Raw genomic sequence first — 6,003 nt, 5'->3', positions numbered from 1 at the left:
TAGGAAGGAGTAAAATGGGCTTGTCTACATGCAGCCGGGGTGATTAGTATCCAGCATTACCTGGAGGGGCCAAGGTACATCCTACTCCAAGGAGCCCAACATGTCCTTGGCCAAGAGCTTACCTCGAGATGGTTTATGCCTGAATCCCCAGATGTGGCCAGTCCCTCACTCTGCTCCCCTAGCGCTTCTAAGCCCATTACTGTAGCACACATCACAATTTATTATAATTACACCTCTCTTTGCTTTCCTGTTCTGCTTCACCGGAAGAACCAGCACTCAGGCTCAGTAGGCTCTGGAGATATAACACTGGCGAAGACCAACACTGTGCAGGATTGTTAGTGCTTGAAAAAATGAATTGTGAAAATGAATCCCTAACATTATAGACACACGGAAACCCAGAGAAGAGAACTAATGGTCTGGGGAAATCAGAGACAACCACCGCACTGTTCCACGATTCAGTAGGGAGCAACATGGACCTCACCCTCTTGGAGCTTACCATCCAGTGGAGAAGATAGACATTCAATCAATCATGCAAATCATCATCCCAAATGTACCAGGTGCTGCCAGGAGAGTTTAGGGTGGTGTGGGAAGGGTTCACATGGGCCTAGAGAGCCAGATAATTCTTTCTGGTGACACACAGTCTGTTAGTGGCAAAGCCAAGTTTGGTTCCCACATCTACTTACCATCATGCAGTCATTTCTTCCTTATACTTTTTCTATTAGTATTTTAAAAATTTTAGTTGCCCTAGACTAGGGGTTCTTTAGAATTCTGTGACCCGTAGATCTCTCTGAAGATATGATGAAAGCTATGAACCACCTTTGAAAATGTTCATAGGGGCTCCTGGCTGGCTCAGTTGGTGGAATGTGCAACTCTTGATCTCAGGGTCGTGAGTTGAAGCCCCATGTTTGTCATGGAGACTTCCTAAAATAAATTTTTAAAAAATAAATGAAAATTAAAAATATACATATACGCCCAAATGGTACAATTTGGAGAATTTGGGAACCATCTCTGAGCCCTTGTGCTCTGAATTCCTATTGTGGGCTCTTTCCTAGGCAACTTTATGTACTTCTCACTATCCTCTCTTTAGGATCATTCCCAGCCTGGATCTTCAGCTTAGCTGTCCTCCTTGCAGTCCAGATGCCCTGCCAGCTATTTGCTGGGCATCTCCCTGATTGTTCCATTAGGTTGTTTTACAATTAGGACGTAGCAAAAGCTGTACTTGATGAATAATTATGTGTGGGGGGATTGGGGTTGACAGTGGCATCAGGGACCTTGGAGAGCAGATTTATGTTGATCAAAATCTCAGTTCATCAGTGGAAATGGCTAATAGGCAGTCATAAAAATGTGCCTGGTGCTCAGAAAAAAAAGGCCAAGAAAGAGATGCCAAGTTAAGAATTATTAGAGGATGAGTGGTGGTTTAAGCTCTGAGTCTGATTGATATTACCCCAGGAGAGTATAGAAGGAGGACAGATGTGGAAGGAAGGAAATATGGACGGAAAGGAAGATAAGAGAAAGGGGGAAAAGGAGAGAAAAGAATCAAGTCAATTGAAGGAAAAGAGAGAGGATCAGAGAGGATCCTGGGGAAACATCAATATGTCACAAAGTCGATAAAGGACTAAGGACCTTTGTGGGAACCTGAGAATCCCTAGGAAGGAATTGTTTCCGGGAGGAAGTCCTCAGTTCCAGATGGCACAGACCTCAAGTAAGACAAGAAGCTCAGGACAACTGGGGGGCTCAGTCGGTTACGTATCTGCCTTCAGCTCAGGTCGTGATCCCAGGTCCTGGGATGGAGCCCCACGTCGGGCTCCCTGCTCAGCGGAGAGCCTGCTTGTCCTTCTCCCTCTGCCTGCTGCTCCCCCTGCTGTGCTCTCATCTCTCTCTCTCTCTCTCTCTCTCTCTCTCTCTGTCAAATAAATAAATAAAATCTCAGAAAAAGAGAGAGAGGCGGGGGGAGAGAGAAGCTCAAAGTATCCACTGGGTTTTGCAATTAGGAGATGGTTGGTACCCTTGGCGGGGAAATACAAGGGGACTGTCGGGACGGGGATCCGATTTTATGGAGTCGCGGAATTAATGCAAGGTAGGAATGGAGCAACCAGTCAAGGGAGAGAAGCTCTCTGCAGCGCTCATCTTTGAAGACCTAAAGAAGGACGAGGTGAAGGAGGGATGGCACAGCATCCAGCCGAGCGGCTGCAGGGGGGCGGCCGCAGTTATTGGAAGGAAGGCGGGGGGCAGGAGGCATAGCTGGACATCCGAGATGGAAAGCACGACTGACGGAATAAAGTCGGCAGGGACGTGCAGACATTCAAGGATGAGGAGCACGAGGGAAAGTGGCAGGGGACACAGGGCCCCGGAGCGGGGGAGGAGGCGGGCAGCAAGCCCAGAGCGGGTGGCCTGCAGGAAGGACAGGGTGCAGGGAGCCGAGAGCCGCGCGTGGCCTTCCCCACTTCCCCACTTTCTCTTTATGGCAGCCAGTTGTCTCTGGGGTCCTCCTCGGCCTTTTGCGGTGGAGGAATTAGAAGTCACGGGGCTAGTTTTTAAATAGCCCTGCAGCCTGTCTGAGACACTGACTCACCGTGAACTCAACCTTTTTAGAATACAACCTTTAAAGAAACTTTAAACGTCGGACATCAAAAACAAGGGGGAAAAGATGTTTTCCCTAATGTTATTTGCAAATGTCAGTGGAGGGCTGAGGAGTCTGGTGGGGAAACTGTGAAGCCTGATTCGCTTGCGGTGGCCCACGCGGAGATGTGAAGAACAGGCAACCTTCTGGAACCTTCGTGCGGCCCTCGAGGGGGCTCGAATGAGCCGAGATTTCTGGCCCTGCATTTGCTGACTCTTCCAGTCTCTCATTTGAGCAGAGTGAGCCTGGGCGTGGCCACCTCCCCAGTCCCTTTCAACCCGAAGAAAGAGTCTCTAAGCCTTGAAATCATAAAATGATCCTCGGAACCCAAAGTTTCCATTCAGTGGCACATTTAGCTGTGAATCATGCTTCACAGGATGAAGAAGGAGGAAAAAAAAGGAAGGGATACAACCCTGGGCAAGAAAAAAAAAAAAGCAGTACATGCAGATGTTCTCTCCTGAGTTCCTCTTTTCCAGGCAAGTGCAGCCCTTCTTCAAAGCCCGGCGCAGAGCTGGCCTGCCACGCGTCCCGGACCACGGGGCAGATCAAAGCTATTCTCACAGCCGTGCCTTCACCTTGACCTGAGAAATAAAGAAAGCGGAAGGCGAAAGGGATAAATGCACAAAGGATCCGGCGGTGGTATTAGAGCAAAATGCAGCTGCGGAGACCCGCAGAGACCCGCACGTAAGGCTTTTTTTCTTTTCACATTTACCATCTATCCGGGGGCGGGGGGGGGCTTGGAAGTGGGGGGCACTTGGTACCTCACTTCTTCTTTATGGAGCTCTTGTCCACGGTGCTTCCTTTCTCTGTAGAGAGATTTGTGACCAGGTTCATGGGGCTCAGAATCCGCTGTCTGAAGGTTTTCTTTGAAAACCGATTTTGCAACCCAACAAACTGGGTGGTCTTAGGCCACACAAACATGAAAGTTTCATCTTGCTTGTTATTCAACTCGGAATAAGACCTACTCACCCCGCAGTCCATAAAATATGAGAAATTTGCTGATATGGGAGCCTCCTGGGCCTGGATCCTGAGTTCCAACACATTTCCCCAAGCCGGTCATCATGATTATTTCATTTCTTCCCTCTCGTCCTCACATCTCCAGTACCTCTCCCCCACTTCGCACTCTCTGCTCAGGCTGTGCTACCTGTTTCACTAGCACAGGTAGTAACCTGGGCTTGCAACTGGTTGTCCTAAATGGGACAGGGTGGCTGGAACCTCTCATTTGTAACCGGTTGGTCGGAAGCACAGGAAACAAGCTGGACTGGTGACTGGTGCCTGGAGTGTAGGGACAGGTGATCTTAGGGGACTGAGCCCTTAACCTGTGGGACGTGATGTTATCTTAGGAGAGAGAGTGTCAGAATTGAGCTGAATTACGGGACATCCTGCTGGTGTCCGGAGAATTGCTTGGTGCTGGAGAAACCCCTGCCTTGCCTCCACCCCCACAAATACTGGAATTGGGTGCAGAACCCTAAAGACTTAGTTTCTATAGAAACTAGAAGGGGAAAGAAAATGGCTTCTTTTCAATAGAATCTCTAGAAAGAAATGCAGCCCTGCCACTCCTTGATTTTAGCACAGGGAGACCCATTTCAAACCTCTGACCTCCAGAAATGTACGATAATAAATTTTTGTTGTTTCAGCCACTTACGTGTGTGCTAATTTGCTAACGCAATGGAAACAAATGCAATTGCTATTTGACCACAAAGTAGAGGGGATGAGAAGACCTGCCTCTAACATTCGTGGGGTTCAAGGCGAGATTAGAGATCTAGGTTCTTGGCACACAGCCCACCTCTCTTCCCTTTTGCCCCCGGCTCTTTTTCTTACATCAAGAGGGTCCCCACGTGCTTGGGTGTGAAAACACCAGACGACAGGTCTACCCCTTCCATGTAAAGGTGTCCTTTCGGCAGTTGTTGGACACAAAAGTAGGACACCAGCCGCGGAGTCCATTCTCAGGAAGACAGATCCATGGACGAGGCCTTGCTGGTAGACTTGGAGCTGTCCACGCAGACCATTCTGGGCTACTGGTTCCTGACACAGTTCTGAAACTTGGGTTCTCAGCTCCAGCTGAGCATACTCCTTGGGCCCCACAGAGCCCTCGCCTCTTTTCCCCAAAGAAGAGCCAGGAGTAGGCCTTCAAATGCCACTCTCAGTACATCTTTCCTCTGACGATACAAGTGTTGTGTATCCTTGACGGGATGAGCACTGGGTGTTATTCTGTATGTTGGCAAATTGAACACCAATAAAAAATAAATTTATTATTTAAAAAAAAAAAACCCAAGTATTATGTATCTGAGTTGGCATAGGTAGCTAGTGAGCCCCTGAAATGTGGCCAGTGTGACTGCAGAACTGAATTTTAAATTTTATTTATTTTTACTTAATCAATTCAAATCTAACTAGCCCCATGTGGCTAGTGGCTCCTATGTTAGACAGCACCGCTCTAAAGAGGAGTCCAGGACAGAGCTTCTAGTGCACCAGGCTCTACCAATGATAAAGGGCATGAGAAGGAAGAAAAAGGGAAAAAGACGTTTTCTTTTTTTAACCTTTAAAGAAGCCATTTATTGTCTAAGGAGAAAATCCAAAAGGGCTTCTTAGAGGAAATGAGCCTTTCATTCAGAATCTGTTACAAATTCTGCCCTCTGTGTCCCTTTAGATCCTTCCGCATGTGCTGTCCTCCTGTCTGGGTTACATCCTCCTGGCCCTGGGGACTCGGCGCCAGCTTGCTATCTCAGTTAGCCTTTGCCGTGTAACAAGTCACCCCAAAATGTTAGTGGCCTAAAATGCTTCCCTTGCTCATTACTCTCTCAGTTGTCAGTTTGGGGTGGGCTTGGCTAGATGGTTCTTGTGATCTTGGCCGGGGTTAATCGTCTGCTCTGTGCTGGGCCAGCTTGAAATGACCTCTGCTGGGATTACTCACCTTTGCCCCAGGTGCTGTGTCATTCTCCAGCAGGCCAGCTCATTCACTTAGTGTTAGTGGTCGGCTTCCAGAACAAATGGAAGCTCCCATGGCCTCTTGACACCTAGGCTCGACTTTCAAGGAACTTAAAAGCCGCATTGTAAAGATGAGATATGGTGGCTTTAAGAATTGTGGGCATTTTTGGTCATCTATCTTATTCACCTTTTATTGAGAGTTTTCTGGTCCTTCCCGCAATCCTAGGCTCAGTCGGATGTCCTGTGCTTTCCCCTGTACCAAACACTTGGACTCGTAATAGCTATCCTCTCATGTAATTTATTTATTTTTATTTATTTTTTTTCTCTCTCATGTAATTTATACCAAACTTGAGGCACTTGGGTGGCTCAGTGGGTTGGGTGTCCAACTCTTGATTTCAGCTCAGGTCATGATCTCAGGGTCATGAGATCAGCCCCTCATTAGGCTCTGTGCTGGGCAT

At 48.0% G+C, this 6,003-nt stretch overlaps 1 long non-coding RNA gene across 1 annotated transcript; it reads right to left on the bottom strand.

The window, feature by feature from the left end:
- Positions 1-2,585: 2,585 nt before the first annotated feature.
- On the bottom strand, positions 2,586-4,061 carry LOC144321810 (uncharacterized). Its single transcript, XR_013387326.1, has 2 exons — positions 3,590-4,061; positions 2,586-3,201 (listed from the first exon to the last, which is right to left on the bottom strand). It is a non-coding gene; the product is annotated as an uncharacterized LOC144321810 (long non-coding RNA).
- Positions 4,062-6,003: the final 1,942 nt, after the last annotated feature.

Source organism: Canis aureus, chromosome 10 (assembly GCF_053574225.1).
Source record: "Canis aureus isolate CA01 chromosome 10, VMU_Caureus_v.1.0, whole genome shotgun sequence".
Taxonomy (NCBI): Eukaryota; Metazoa; Chordata; class Mammalia; order Carnivora; family Canidae; genus Canis; species Canis aureus.
The sequence above is the reverse complement of the archived record's forward strand: the minus strand, read 5'-3'. Positions and strand labels throughout refer to the sequence as shown.